Below are 17,419 nucleotides of genomic sequence, written 5' to 3' on the forward strand. Positions count from 1 at the left end.
TGTTGTGAGTCTTAACTTGTTGTTAATATGATTGTTGTTATAGTTATTACTTGTTTTTACACATTGTTATGTTATGATTGAATGTTCAATATTGGGTAGGGAAACTGTGGCCTACATATAACTTGCATGATAGTCTTGAAATAACCAGTCAAGCCCCAGGTTGACAATTAATGTGGAATTGGGTGAATTGTATGATTCATATGTGAACGCCAACATTTTGGCCCCATTGTCGAGGAGACTCGAGCTCTGAACCTCCGCCTCATGCACAAAAAAAAGGCCATCACGATGATGAAGCAGAAGAAATCCTCCCTCATAACGCTGGTGAGAAAAATGATATCGACATATTTCCATCGAAAATGTTGTAACTTCTCAGGTAGGAGCGAGAGCGGCCGAGGCCTTGAAATGCGAAGTTAGAAGTCTTGAATTCCTACAGCCATGGCAGAACAGGTATTCCAGCTCTATTCCTTCAAGGCTTTTTATGGTTTGTTTTATGTATTTTGGATTTTTTATGGTTTCCGCGGAAGAACAAGCGAGTTTCTGGAGTGGAGAATATTTTGGTTTATTGAGCTCTTTCAGATTCATGTCGTTTTATGGTAGCTGTTTTTTTCTTACATTTGTTTAGCCCACAATATCCAGTTTTTATTAAGGAAACCCTTCTTTTTCATCCTGTCTCTCTTCCTATGAAAAACGTGGGATTGGGGCTTAAGCTATTTGCAGCGGTTTTGTTTTGTATGACTCTAGCACTGATCAAGGACCATGTATTACAAAACGTAATGTCGGTGATGTACATTTATTAAGCTCCATGGTGTGGTTTGCCTCTCACAATTTTAATCTGTTTGATGGACAGTAGGTTTTAGGTTTTGAAGATCTATTGAGGAGTGGTATTTGCAGTCTCTGCTCTAGCCAGGGAACGAAGGACTATTCAATCGGCATGGGTGTTTAGAGGGGCAAAAAAAGTTATGGCTGAATTGGAGCATTTGCTGCTAGAAGTAGCTGGTTAAACATCTACCAATGATGGAAAGCAAAACCGAAATCCTGCGAAAGGGAGACTGGAAGATTCTGATTCAGATGATGGCAGTGACTCGAAATACATTGATGGCGATGATTCAGATGATGCTGGGACAACAAATAGGAAGGCTTATGGGTTAAGAATGCCTTTGAAAAAGAGATTTGATTCTGGTGACAAGGATGATGATGACAGGGGTCGCCGTGATGATTCCGATAGCGAATTATCCATAGGAAGTGATTTATACAAAGATGATGAAGATAGGGAGCAGCTTGGGAAAATGTCTGAACTGGACCGGGAGTTGATTTTGGCAGAACGAGCAGAAGCAAGGGATAATTATTTAATGCGTAAAATGGCTCGCCAAAACGAGATTAGAAATCAACAACGGAAAGAAACAGGGCCTTCATCTTCACGGATGTGCTCTTCTGTGAAATCGACAAGGTTTGTAAAAGAAAATGCTTTGAGTGAATTGGTAGCAAGGCAGCAGAAAGCACAGGATTCTGACATTCAGCGTAAGCGGAGAGATAATACTGGTTCATCTAAGGGGCAGGATTCGTCACCTAGTAGAAGAAAATCTCATCGAGTCCGAGCCTTACTTTGTCATCCTCTATTGAAGGAGAAGGAAGTAGAAGCAGTGGCGAAGAATAAGATAGTGATGGTGATGGTCCCGGCGCTGCTGACACTCCCAGCTTTGAAGATATTAGAAGCATAACAATAAGGAGATCAAAACTTGCCAAGCGGTTTATGGAACCATTCTTTGAGAATATCATTGTGGGCTGCTTTGTAAGAATTGGGATAGGAATGTCCAGGTTAGGACAGAGTACTTACCGTCTTTGCATGGTAAAAAATGTTAATGCAACAGACCTTGATAAACAATACAAGTTTGAGAACCGCACCACATACAAGTATTTGAATTGTTTCTGGGGTAGCGAGAGTAGTGCAACAAGATGGCAGATGGCCAGGGTGTCTGATTCACCTCCACTTGAGAAAGAGTTTTCAGATTGGGAACGGGAAGTAGAACGCAGTGGTGGTCGGATGATTAGTCAAGCAGAAGTTGAGGAAAAAATAAATGCGCTAAAAAAGATATTTGTGTATTCTGCAGAAACTGTAAAACAAATGTTTCAGGAAAAGAAGTTGGCTTCCAAAAGGCCATCGAATGTGGCTGCTAAAAAGGACAGGGTTAGAAGACAGATGGAGCTGGTGGAGAGCAGGCATGATTATTCAGAAGTTGAGAGAATTAAAGTGAGATTGAAGGAACTAGAAGTCCTTTCTCTTCAGAGCAAAAGCAAGGATGCAAAAGCCTTGATGCTAGCAGAAATGAATAAGAAAAACAAGGCTGAAAATTTCAAGAACGCTTCTGAGATCAAGCCTCTAAACCTTAATCTTAAAGCAGGTGAAGCAGGGTATGATCCTTTCACTCGGCATTGGACTCAATCTCAAAATTATTATGATACAAAGGCGAAGGTTGCTGAAGACAACACTGATGCGAACAAAGAGGCAGATGCAGCCAAAGTAGAGGAAGCCATAGCAATTGAAACTATTGAGGATGATGGAAAGCTTGCCGACACTGATGCCCCTATATCATAATATGCAAAGGTGTATTCTTTGCATGATTTTGAACTTCCAATTTCACTTGCTGGACTGCAGAAGTATGGGGGTGCTCAAGGGGCCCCTTTAGCTTTTATGGCTAGAAAGCAGAAGATTGAGTCAACTTGTGGAGTGCAAGTTCCTAGCAATGATGGAAGGAGGCATAGTCTGACATTAACTGTGAATGATTACAAGCGTAGAAGAGGCCTGTTGTGAAAATAAATAATGATATTTTCTATGCTTGTTGGTTTCCCCATTTAATTTTTATATGAAAGATTCGGAAATTTCCTTTTGGGATTTCCAGAAACATATGCAGAAAAGCCTTAAAGTGAACATTTTTATAAAGTGTTTCAAATTCTATATGTAGTGTGCCATTATAGGCACTTTAAAACACAACTGCAACAACCTAGTCAACCAAGGATTGTCTTTTAACAGTAGAAACATCATGGATTGTTGGCAGGCATGAAATCAACAATGTGTTAGAAATATAGGCTGTATTTTCTTGACATCTAAAGTTCAAGGGTGTTTTTTTGTCTCAACCATTCTGCTAAAAAATGGTATATAATGTTCCAAAAGGATTCCTTTCCTCTAAGTAACACTATTCCACTACAAGTTATCATGCAGTTGGTGAAACATGGCATTTTATGTTGTTTGAGATTGATGTTGAGTGATGCCTTTTTCTAAATTATTGTTGAAATATGTAGTGTTTTTCATATTCATGTAATAAATGCTATGTTTTATTAATTTCTGTTGTTGTAGTATAGTTTGCTTAAATGATTTTAGGGTTGTGGTTGTTTTGTTGTGCTTAGTTGTTTTTTCTTGCTTTCGATTGATTGCAATTCTATCTAATAAGCAACTATCTTTTACATGGTAAAAAAGTTTGGCTGAATCGAGGAAAACATTCGAAAATCTGGAAGAAATTTGGTACAGCCAAATAATTCGGTTCAGTTGGGATTCGTATAGTCAATCTGTTGTTTGTCCAAAACTGAACCAAACCAAATCCAATTTTAACCCAAAAAAATCATCTTCCCAAGAAACCCTAAAGAATTCTTAAGAAAATGCATTTTAACTTTCAAGGCACCAATGAATATGTTATTTCCCCATTTCTTCTCCCTGTCCCGCCAATGCCTGTCACTACTCCCTCGTTTAGGAGCTAGCCATGGGAGATTTCAGGAGACTATGCTGCTGCTGATGCCTAGAGAGGTTTGTCTATTCTGTTCATGTGTGAAGTCTTGAGGAGACTACATTTGTAGTTGGGACATTGCTGCACCTTAAAGGCCTGCTTAGACCTTCATAAACAAAGTTACACTCAAATGAAGCATGCCAACCGAGCCAACATACTAAATAAGTAGCTTCCACTAGGTATTTAGTCATATATTCTCTGTTTGTTATGTGCTTATTTAATTTTTATTTTTCAACTTGAAAGGGTGTACCTAATATCTGTGCATATCATTCTTACTTCTAGAACACCTAGAACAGGTTACATGACCTGCATTATCAAAAGTAGAATCACAACACACGCAGACAAATATATACACCCACCAAGCACAAGAAAATAGTGTGATGGCTATCAACTTTTTAAAATCAAACTTGTAATAATCTCAATAATAAATCTAATGTTCTTTAGAGAAGACCTGCTACTCTAGTTTTTGCTGGGTTTCGTACAGTTTATAGTGTATGATAAGGAAATACGTTTCTTGAAGGGATTGCATGACAAGGCTCAACAGACCTTTGAGCATTATTGTAGGGGTTTATGTTATCCAATCATTAAAATTTTTGATAAAATTAGTTTGGACTATCCACATACCTATTTTTTTTCAATAAATTTGAAGAAGTGCATGTTTTTGCTTTAATAATATGTATACTCCTGAATTTTCTAAACTGTAGTTTTGTGGGCCAATTGTTTTTTGTATTGTATGGTATCCACATTTGAATTCAGATTCTATCTTGATAACTATCATTTCTTAGTATGTTTTTATGAATATATTGCATTGTAAGTGTTCTTTCTCTTCTTACATTAGACAAGAGAATATCGTTGTCTTTGACAATGGGAAGTTGTTGAAGATGCAAAAATTCCCATGCTTTACATGAGCCAACTTGACCTTCAATAGAAACGTTGCTGAACACAATGAGAAGTTTCATGTTTCTTTAGAGAGCATCCTGAAAGGCTTGTGTAATTCCTGCATTGTTTTGGTTGATGCCTTGTTGAGGAATCATTGAGACTCATCATGGTTTTGTGGTCCAATCAAAACCTATTCAATACTCACCTTCATTGACTATATTAGTCAGACACAAACCCTGTCAAAACTCTCAAGCCAGTAGGGCTCAGGCACAATGTTAGTTCCTCAATACGGTGATCAAAGTCTGTCATCAACATTACAATTGTCTTCACACATCCTTTTTCTAAATGAATCTATATTACATGCGCTTGAAGAACTAGCTTTGAAGTCTCTATTCTCTGGCAATGTTCAGGTCTAAATTCATGTAGGCAACTCTATGTTGAAATTATACTTGCATACCAGAATCTTATATTGGCAGAAGACCGTTACTCAAATGTCCGCCAAAAGGAGCACCCATTCTGACACACCACCTATGCAGAGGAAGAAGCCTCACAAGTGTTTGGGCTCCTTTTCTCTATCATGGCTGGGGAAGTAGCCAAGAGTAAATATCTCTGCAGGCATGAAGTCCAATAAAAATAATGTATAAGACATATTTGACAACCAACAATTGCATATAAAATGCAAAATATGTTCCTGGCCTTTCAGAAAATGTGGAGTCCAGTAGAATGTGAGGCAAGCACTATCATCGAAATTCAAACGAAGTATGAATCTTTCAGTCCTACGGTATTATGGGACAATAACATCACTGATATATGAACTATATATCAAGCTTTCAATCCTAAAATATAAGTGTTGGATGCTTCACTGCAAAGCCTAGAAGCCTTCTTTCAAATGTAACAACTGGATGATGCACAGAAATTGACGCTAATAGAAGTCCATATGGAGCGACGAACCCTTAACATGGTGGTGGGCTCTTGACCGAGAAGCCTTCTTTCAAGTATAACAACTGAATGATGCACAGAAGTTGATGCTAAAAGAAGTCAGTATGGAGCGACCAACCCTTAACATGGCAGTGGGCTCTTGTACGAGACTTAGTCAACTCAAATTCACCTCCTACACAAACTTTGATATGCTTCAAGAAAGAAATGCAAGATAGGTTATACCTGAAGGGGAAAGTAGAGGAAATCATGAAGCAATGGATTCACGTAAGGCAAGTACTAGGTCAAAGGCATCAAACAATATTTTTTATGGCTTCAAGTCCATGGTGATGAACTTGGAAGTTCCTCGACTCACTTCTCAGAGGACTCTCAACCAAAATATCCAAAGAAAAATGGACCTGCTCAGTATAAATGCTTTGGAGAATGCTTTACAAGTAGCTCTCGAGTTTGAGGCCAAAGCTTCAGAAGAAAATGTACTAAGCCTCCACCAACTAAAGCAAGGTTCTCGAAGCCTTATCTTTTAGAACTGTCTCTATTAGTAACTCAGAGCAGCCTTTAAATCAGGGAAATGACAAAGGTAAGAAAAATTATAGTAGTTATCATAAATATGCATGCATGATAACTACAGGGTATTTCTCAAAAATATTGAATAACATAGAACCAGTGTTATTGGAACCAGACTGGAACTGGTGAAATCAGCCGGTTCGATCTTTTTGACACCCAAACGAGTCTGGTTTGAGTTCTGGAACCAGAAATGGCCAGTTTGGTATTGCACTGGCTGGTTAGGTACCAAACTGGCCAATTCTGCACAATTTGATTAAAGATGTTCCAAATGTAATTATTTTTTAGAAAAAAACAAGAATTTTTGAGTGGGGTAGCCTAATATTCAAGCCTATGGCTTTAGTATTGCTTATGCAATTCATAGCATTACCATGAAATGACTTTGGATGTTTGAGAGTAGTTCTGACCTCATTGAATTTCATATGGAGAAAGTAAAATTTTAGATCTCACTCAAAATTTAGTAGACTTGACAACCTTTTTCAGGATTTCAAGATTGTGGGGATTGCCACATTTCCGTTGGATTTTGTTATGTATGAGGGTATGAACTAGTAATTAATCAAGAACACTAAGCTCTCTACATACCTTAAAGTTAGTGACATTGGTTGATGAACTCTTCTCTCAGAACCCTACTAAAAATGTACCCACCACTGAAACAAAATCTTGACTTGAGATGGTACTTTTTTTTCTATCTTATTTTAATGCTTAGAGGGTGATATTGATGATGGAGATCCTAATATAGACAATGATTTTGATTATATGTACGTATTTGTTGTAACATGGATTTTTTTTCTTTTGATGCTAACGGTCATTTGGACCCTGTTTGTTGATGTTTTTTCGGTTTAGAGATGGATTGTACTACCATGTTTGTTGATGTTTTTTCGGTTTAGAGATGGATTTTACTTGATGCAATTTTTGTTATTTGCTTCTATAGGACCTAGATAATGCAAGGGCCACACAATTTCCACTGAAGCATCCACTTGGGTTAGCCTCTATGTTTTGGATGATTACACAATAGATAAAATTGGCCAACACTTATCAAAAATTCCATCCAGCCAGATAGTCGATGCTCAATCCTACTTTATATTTTCTAAGCACAACCAATAACTCCACGAGGATAACATGATCCCTATTTAGCAAATACACCGGCTGCCCACTCAAATGGTTGGTACCTATAATCATAGCCATGTATGGGTAAAAACTGATGACTACGAGTTACGTTGGCTCTATACATTGATGACAATTTCTTTAGCTTTCCCAACAATCATTGTACTCTAGTATAGACTAAATGGACACTGGAATTTCCATTATCCAGAAGATGGAATCTTACCCAAGGCATTCACAAAAGTTGTTGCCAACCCACAACTGGTTGAAAATAATCTCCATCATCATAACAAACTTTATGCCCATAATATGCACAAATGGTAACACATGATACATCTCCCAAACCAACGGAGTCCAACTAAAGTCTAATCCGAGATCCTCCATTCTCAACACTTTATACATAAAAAAACTTGTCTGTAATCGGCCTCTCTTTGCACTTTTTGGGGCAATTGCTAGTTATATTAAGTTACGTGAAAAACCGGTCTCCTACAATGTATTTTAGGTATCAGAGGAGGGAAACAGTTATTTCCATTGATTGAGGAATCATTTAGGCAATTTCACTCTTGTAGAAAAGATTTGTGTTGGTTCAACCTGGGCCTGAAACTTTTTCGTTGTCATCTAATTAATGAATCCATTAGGTTGACCATAACAAAATATCCATTTTCAGAATACACATTATCGTCCACCCTTTCTTTCAACAATGCCCATTCACATGTTGCTATTCTTCCCCACTCTATGCCTTACGGCTTTTCCTTTGCAACATAAGGTGCAAATGCTAGTTAATTTCTTTTGAGAAGAAAAATACTGATCTGAATTTTATTGAAGAAAAAATCTAATATATATTATTATCAATCTAATAATGAAAAGTAAATCAAACCAGGGGAAGACTAAAGAGCCCGCGCGATTCTTTGGTTGTAATTCGCATCTTATTAATTTGATAGAAAATCAAATAAAGTGAGTGCACAGATTGACCAAAATTTGTAAAATCCCTCATCTTTCTATTTCTATATATAATTTTATTCATCAATCATTGCTGCACTCCACATATCTCATTGATGTCTCTTTCTTGCATTCAACGGTTGATCTGGTGACATAATGTGACGTGCCTGCTGATGATATGAAACACGAAATACTGTGACATATTTTCCATTGTATTTTATTATGTTCTCTTCATAGTGTGACGCAATGTGGTTGGGTTTAAAAGCGATGATTGTGAACTTCTGAACCTAATTCCTAGGTAGGGGATTTTTTTTTAAATACTTTCCAAAATTAGTACACTAAAACACACATGAGGATAAGTTATTACTTTTTGACACTTAAACTTTTTTATTGGCATGACTTTTATGGAAATTTAACTTTTTCATTTACACATTGTTCTTATTCATTTTAAAATTATATAAAGTCATATATTTTAATATTTTTATGGTAATAATTAAAAATTAAACTTAACTAAGGATTTTAGGTATAATAATAGTTTTGATATGGTTTGAGTTTTTTTTCATGGTGGAACAACTTTTTAAGAGTTCAATTTGAATTAATAGTTGAAATGTTTTTTTTTTTTTTGGGAATAATACAATATAATTTTTATCAAGATTAACATTGTGATTCTTTTTGTTTAAATTGTACTTTTGAATGTATAAATGGATTTAACTCCCTAAAAACCCCTTATGGAATTAGAAATTTACACATTAAACAATTTAAACTTATGATTCTTAAAAAATTCTACCAGATTTTGAGCAACGTTCACCATAAAATGGCCTCAGAATTTTATATCTACATAGTTTTCATGTTAGGGTTCCACCCTCACTCTTATAGTTAAGGGAATAGATTATTAATTAAGATGTAGTAGTCATATTTATTAAATAAGCTCCACTAGATCCTACAATCAATAAATATAAGGTGGCTCATTAAAGAAGTTCCACTAGGTAGTACATGTAACTTCATTAATGAAGGCCCATTAGGTGGTTAGGGTTTGGGTTAGATGGAAACTATTTATAGTAAAATAAGTTATGTAATGAGTTCTAAATGATTAATATTGTACTATGTTTCTTAGAGGTTACACCCTCAAAGAGGCCAGCAAAGATTGCTTCCTATTCAAATTATCAATAAAAATTTTCTTAGTACTCTTACTACTTCGAAATATTTTGGTTCTATTTATTTATTTTTAGTAGTTACTACTTATAAATATTTATCTACATTTTTTGTTTCAACTATCAAGGTAAATCAAAAGAGGTATTAGAATTCCTTCTTATTCCAACATGCATCTAATTTTAAAGATTTCTTTTAGGCTAAAGATGTCTTTCAACATTTTTAAACACAATGATTTAGAGTTGAGGAGGTAAAACTATCACTACAAAGTATACATGTAGGGATTATAAGTAGAGTCACTCAAGTGCTTTACAACTATGTTGGTACATGGAGAGTAGTGTAATATTAGACAAAAATTGTATACAAACTTGATCTTCCATGTGTGTTCATGTATATTGGAATCCCCTTGCACACAGGAAACCATATTTACATAAACTTACTAGTCATTATGTTACTATAGTACACCAAGCACAACACTTAGTGATATTACACTTGCATACTAGGGAATTAGATACTATGACTCAATCTATGCTAAATAGCAACACTGATCAAACATTTTAAGCAACCCCTTACAAAAACATATCAAATATCACCACACCAATGTATTATATGGTTAAAATACTGAAAGAGGGAAATGGTCCATAACTCTATCCAACACACCCACTTGAGGTGATATATTAATTCAAAGTTCTAAGTTATTTAGAAGAAATCAATGATTGCCAAGATTTTAAAGTAATCATAAAAATCAACTATATTATTATTACTATTATTATTAAAAAATTATGTAAGTTAAAATGTATATTCATTTTAAAAAAATGTGTAGCAAGAAAAATATAATAAAATAAGAATAAGTAAAAGATAGCAATAAGTAAAAAGAGTTGAATAACAATAATTTTTTATTAAATTAAAATAATTATAAGATAAATCTACACTTTCTATCATGATTCTTACTACAAAATGATTTCATAAAAATTAAATCCCTACTACCTATTTAATAATTATTGATAATTAAATTAAAATTTTATAATGCTAATTAAAATATATTTTTCACACTTTTCATTCTTTAAAAACTAAAAAGTTATGAAAAATATTTAATAATATGGTAATAGTTTCAAAACATTGAAATCTTAAATCACTAAATGAATTCCAAAATATGATTAAAAAAATTGTAAAAAACTCCACTCTACTTGTCCATCCATTTCATTGCTCAATTCACCTTATCATTAATCTTTCTATGTATTCCATTTACTAATTCCCCGTTCCTCTGTGCAAGTCCGTTCCATTTATTAATCCCTTACTCCTCTGTGCAGGTCTCATTTCCTTGAGACAACATCTTTCCCCTGCAAAACTAAGCCGAGAACAATGATGAATCCAAGGAAATTGTAGCATGGCACCTTGGATTCTATTCTCACCATATGTCCAATACCCATTTTCTTAGAATTAATGGAGAAAGATACAGTTAGTTAAGGATAAGATTGAGACTCTAAGATTAGGTCTCAGGTCCTACTATTTAGGGAGTGGTTGAAACAACCCTGATTGTGTGGAAGCCTATATTACTAGGCTATTCTCCTGATCTAATTATACATAATGTAATAGTGCTTGGGTGTATGAGTGTTTATACACTCTCCAGGTATCGCACCTGGAGAGTCGTTTAGCTAATAAACTTAGTTTTTATCATGGTATTAGAGCTTCAAGTTTCTAATCCTGTAAGCCGAGAGGAGAGGGCGACTATAGCAGAATCGTCGCGAGCCTTCTGTGGAAAAGTGTGATGACTGCCCTGTTAGACTTCCCTCATCCACTGTTTACATATCTTCACAGATACGTTTTGTTTTCTGGCGAATATCTTCGTGATCCCATCGTTAGAGAAAAGCGAAGAGTGGATCAGTGGTGGCTGAAGCTGCGCGTGGCTGCATGGTGGCTCCCTGTTTTCCTAAGGGAGAAGTGTGGTTGTGAGGTGTTCAGGCTGCGATCAGGTGGAAACCAGAGGGAGCATGAGGATTCAGATCTGTAGCGTAAAAGCAGAGGCTGGAGTGGAGATCTGATGCGATTTTTACACAATGAGCATGGTCAATAGAGGCTACGTGGATGTGGCCAGCTGGACCTGCATCGAGAAGGAGACCTGATCATCGGTGGAGGCTGATCGTGGCTGCGTGGAGGAGATCGTGGCTGCACAGAGCAAGATCTTGACTGAGGTGCGAAGGCTGTGTGGTGAAGCCGATCGTTCCTATGTGGAGGCCGAGGGCGTGCCTGGTACGGTGAGCGTGGAACGAGCACCTGGTTTTTCAGAAACTGTGGCTGTTGTGGTCAGCATCGACCATGGGCAACGCTTGACTGTGCGTTTGACTGCCCGCAAGATGCGTGGTTGATTTGGGGTGGTGCTCTCCTGTTCGTGCAGCGGATGTGTGGTGGCTGCCTGTAGCTGCAGTGATTCCAACAAGCAATGAAAGCTTACAGTCCTCTTATCTTCGGAAGCTACGTAGAGGAGATGTTGGGTGCCGAAGAGACTCAAGGAAACCACGTGGAAGATTCGCCTGTTGTAGGAGGAGTGAATAGCCATTTACCTCTTGGATGAGACAAGCAACAAACTTGATATCTTCCTCTAGTAAAGCGAGACCAAGATAGGCAGAAGGGCACTATTGGTGAGGAGGCGTAGCAGTGGATGCCAAATTGGTTGTTTGGATGGTTCTGCAAACAGAGGAAGAGGCAAAGAGGAGCTCGCACCTGCCTGAGGGAGGCCCTATCATTTGATGGAGTGGAGGCTGATCGAGGTTGTTGAAGGTCGATAGAGGTTGTGTGGAGGCCACCACTGATTCGACTGGCATGCTGTTAATCAGAGGAGGCCTACAGAGTCAAATTCCTGACTGAGCTATACAACAAATCCTATCTCTTTACCCCAAGCAGCGTTGGTTTCATAGTTGCAACCAAAAACATTCAAGGCCTCATCTATAGCCAGTGAAGGAGAAGAATGGACACCGTATTAGGTGTCTTTCATGATAGTCCGAGTTGATGCTGAAAGGACCAAAGATGTTCCAAATATACTTCTAAAAGCCTTGAAAGACCAGGAGGATTCTTTTAAATCGTGAAACACTTTTGCATTATCACCAATTTCTTTGACATCATTGCTGGAATGATGATTTCTCTCCATCCTTAGCGGAGGATTTCATTCAAAATCACGCTGTTGTTTGATGTTGAATAATGGTGTTGTGGCTAGTGTGAGAGCTAGACAAGGAAAAATTGCCGTGTGGACCAGAACTGCCACCAATGAAGCTGTCTAGATGCCATTAATGGTGCATCGTATTGATTAATAGAAGTTGTTGAGTTATTCAATCATATTGAAATCTAATATTGTTTCTTTGCTACTGCATGTTCGAGAACTGTGAAGAGCGGAGTGGTTCTTGGTGCGATTTATAAAGAGATACACTGAGATCTGTGTGCGTGGTCAAGGAACCCGCGTGAAGCAAGATCTGTTGTGGAGCAAGATCTGCTACAGTTTACTGCGTGGTTGGTTAAGGAGCCTACGTGGTCAAGGAGCCTGTGTGTATCGTCAAGGAAATCTGAGTGCTACTTAATTTGTGCACTACGTGGAGAAGCAGCGTGCATTGTGTATCCAGATTGTGCAGATCTGTGGAGATCTGAGTGCTTGGTGGAGAATTTGACTGTGGTGGATCGACTTCCAAATCCGAAACTAATAGGGGAGAAAATGGGTCTTCAAGGTAAATTGAAAGAGTCTCGAAGAAAATTTAGGAGAAAGCGTCAAAGGAAAATTGCAAAATATTGTTTTGCTAAATTTTGGGATGTGTTTCAGGTTGACGTTGACGGACTAGCTGCTAATCAAGATGCAGATTTGGAATTTGGTGAGATTATTAAATGGTTAATGCTATATTTACTGTGTTTTTTAGGTATGAATTATGAAATATGGGCAAATGAAATGAAAACAGTACTATGGAAGGTAAATTTGCTGGACTATGTTGAAGAGGTTATTAATGATAGTGGAGATGCATTAGTATTAAGTCCTATAACATCTGCAGTAGATGACAACATCATACATAGCATAATATATGAATATGGAGAGATTATTAGTGCAAAATTCTTATGGGATGTTTTAAAAATGAAATACTGTTTGAACGAGGGCAATGATGCTGAAGATATTCCCATATTTGATTGTGAAACTAAAGATGCAATGATGGGTGATGAATGTGTGTCTGTAATTGAAACTTTTGATGATGAAAACACATCCATTATTGTAGAACCTAAAATTTTACCAGATGCAAATATTAACTTTGATGAGTCTTATATACCTCATGATGAGTGGATCAATTTGATGATTGAAAACCATCTTATTGATGAGTTACTGTTTGGTGAGAAGGAAGGCCTATCCTCACATACAGATCAAATGCAGAACATGCCTGCAACAACAGAACTGAGTGAAGATGCTGAAGGCATAAGTATGATAGGAGAAAGGGATGAAATAGGGAGAGATGGAGAAATGAAAGCTCTCCTGAAGGAACAGGAAGATAAAAGCAAATGTGGTCCTCTTTATAAATCTAACATTGTTTTTTGTTCAGATATTGGGAGGCAGGAAAAAGCAACGAAGTTTGAAGAAGAATTGAAGTTTCTTAAAGCATGGCTTGAGACACCATGTCTTTATGAAGTCAACACAGGAGTTGCATTAATGAATGGTGAAGACATCATCGCTGGTGTTCAGATGGTTGACACCGGAAATAGTGAGAAGGAAAATTCTCCTATCCATCCTGCCATAATTCTGAGAAGGGGAAGAATAAGAATTCAATCTTTCCTTCACAGGGGAAGAAATGAGGTGAATATACAACACTACCTCATGGTAATGAAAGTGAAGATGAAGTCTCATCCACAAATGAACAAGTATGGGCTCTGCTACAAGAAGACAAAAATGAAAGCTCTGTCTTTTACCATTGTAAGCCTAGCTGAGACTGAGACCAGCAGGTGTATGTTATTGTTTAGTACCCTTTCTCCATTAAGGGGGAGTGTTAGAATTAATGGAGAAAGATACAGTTAGTTAAGGATAGGATTGAGACTCTAAGATTAGGTCTCAGGTCCTACTATCTAGGGAGTGGTTGAAACCACCCTGATTGTGTGAAAGCCTATATTACTAGGCTGCTCTCCTGATCTAATTGTATGTAATGTAATAGTGCTTAGGTGTATGAGTGTTTATACACTCTCTAGGTATCTCACCTAGAGAGTCGCTTAGCTAATAAACTCAGTTTTTATCACATTTAACTAGGATTTTTTGGGTTGATAGAAGGATTTTTAATGTGTGTTAAAAAAACTATTTAGACTAATTAATCTCGAACTTCAGTGCAAGAAATGAGTGCAACCATATAGGAACCAATCTAATATTTTTATGTAGAAAATTCAGAAACAGGAAGAGAAGGTTATCGAAAGAAAATGAGAGGGGTACTTGCTTCTCTCGGTAGAAAGGAAAACATTAAAATATAGTTATTATGGTTGAAATGTTTGGTTTAAGATTGGAGAGCTAAATTGGACTCTTTACAGTGTATCCTAAATCCTCTGTTAACAGTCATGAATCAGTTCAAAGGTGAGCATGTATAATTTAGATGGCTGCACAATGTCATCTATTTTATGTAGAATAGTGCTGAGTAGATTATGATTTCCGTCTTTATTAATTGTAATAGCTTAACACTCGTTAAGAATGACATCCTATCAGTTCAAGTGAGAGTTTGGAAAATAAGAGTTTAATTATTTTTCAACAATTCCACTAAAGTTATAGTAATTTTTTTATTAATATAATAGGAATTTATAAAAATAATATAAGCACAAAAATATTATAAGAAATACAATAAGTTACGGTAATATTTTTATTAATAGAATAAAAATTTATAGAAATAATATAAGTGTTGGAAATAATACTGAGAGGGGGGGGAGAATCAGTATTAGCAAATCAATAATCTTTTCATTTCCATTATCAGATTCATATACGCTACTTCAGTTAAGGCAACCCGCGTGTATACGCAACTGTGTTTAATGAAACTAGCGTATATCCAGTAAACTTATGATTCAGTTAGTTGATCTTTAATGTGTGCATCAGAACATTATTAACCATATTAACAGCAAACAGGTGCAGTAAAACATAATAGATCATCACACATAGGAAGCACACATGAACACCATGATATAAGGTGGAAACCCAATGTGGGTGAAAACCACCTGCTGCAATTCATTTCTATCTCTTTAATAAGAAACTTCTTTTTACAATGTTTCTGTACTGATGCAGTCTTATACCAGTATGTAGGCTTCTACGTGTAGAAGGCTACAACCTTCTCTCATTCTCCAGCTTCTCCTGGAAAGGAGCTACAACCCCCTTTAGCTCTTGCACTAGCTGATGTACTAGTACGTAGGCGCTGACCTACAGAAGGCTACAACCTTCTTTTTTCATCACAACACCATAATATGAAGGCCACGTTTCATCCAATTTTCATACTGGAACCATCAAAAACATTGAAGCTCAAAATCAATCACCACTATAATACAACTATTGCATTACCCATTCATTGAATACTCAATGAATCACCCAACAATTAAATCACTGAAACCCTGTCATTAGAACACAGTCACCTGAACACAGAGTAGAACCCAGAACTCTACAACAATATTCAGAGCCAACTACATCACCAAAAACCATGCATCAAAGTGCATACGCTACTTTGAAGAGCCAAACCAGTGTGTATACGCAACTTCATGAAAGCGAACCAGCGTACATGTCATCACATACTTACTTATAACTTCGCTGCACTTCCTGATTTCAGACATACCCAGATCATTACATACAAAAGGATAATGCGTGTGTTAGCAACCAGATCTAGTCCATCAGATCACATAAAGATAAGTCATTATGATCCTGATCCATTATTAGATCTCATCCATCAATACTGAAGCTAATCACAATCAACCAAGCAGAATATTGTTACCAGTAAACAGTGACCATAACTCAAACTTTGCATCAACAACCAGAACCACTTGTAACTTCAAACATCATAGTTCATATGGTATACACTGCTTATATGTGTCTAACATGTGTGTATACATGCTTTTATCAAAGTAAACCAGCGTATACATCTGTAAATATTCATTCATAATTTTGTAGCTACTCGAGACTTCAGTTATACCCAGATCATAATATTTACAGAACATCACATGCGTCAGTATATAGATCTAGAGTAAACGTGATCAAACCATGTAGAGATGATTCATTCCAAGCCATGAGATCCCGATCCATCATTAGATCTTGTCCTCTATCAACCGCTGAGATTCCTCCTTGGCTCAGATCAAGCACAACATCATTAACCCATAACTGCATACTGGATCTCACACTTCATCAGATATTCGAGACTTCCTCAGTACATTTTCCTAATGATCTCCTCTTCCTTTTATAGCTTTAGGCCTTACTCAATACCATGGTCCAAAACTACTTGGAAGCAATACCCTGGACCAAATACCTGGGGTCAACACTTTGGTCAAGATACCTTGAATCAATACCACGGGTCAAAATACCAAGGACCAAATACCATGGACCAAAACCAAGTTTTCCCACATGTACGTACTTTTCATTACGTGAAAGTGCGTGCATATGCATACGCACCTTTGGTTCGGCAATCCTGCATGTATTTGTGGCTTGGTTAAGTGGAACCTGCGTATATCTCTTTTTCCTTCATTCTGAGAGCCTGAACTGTGATCTGTCATCTGAGTGAGTTTCCATCAAGGACAACACTTGTGTCATAGTTCCAAACCTGTGTCATAATGCCAACAATATCCCCCTTTGGACTTGATGGCAAGCCCAAGTCACTCTCCCCCTCTGTAATCAAGGGCAAAGGGTTATTCTCCCCCTTAGTACATGCTAAATTCTCTGATCTGCTGAAGAGCGATGTCCATGCTCCCCCTGACTGTAAACAAGGTTTGCAAAAAGATGTTCTACAAGAAGAACATGAATCTATACACCATAGATGACCTTTCTATCAGCAAAGACTCATACATTCATCCCTCTCCCAACCAAGTGGGGATATACCAAGATTGACCCATCCACC

General features: G+C 37.0%; 1 pseudogene; it reads left to right on the plus strand.

The window, feature by feature from the left end:
* The first annotated feature begins 959 nt into the window (after positions 1–959).
* Positions 960–2,822, plus strand: LOC149229044 (protein RTF1 homolog pseudogene; annotated as a pseudogene).
* The last annotated feature ends 14,597 nt before the right edge of the window (positions 2,823–17,419 follow it).

Source organism: Pinus tabuliformis, chromosome J (genome assembly GCF_031772625.1).
Source record: "Pinus tabuliformis cultivar Carrire ecotype Pingquan chromosome J, CPIR1, whole genome shotgun sequence".
In the NCBI taxonomy this organism is placed as follows: Eukaryota; Viridiplantae; Streptophyta; class Pinopsida; order Pinales; family Pinaceae; genus Pinus; species Pinus tabuliformis.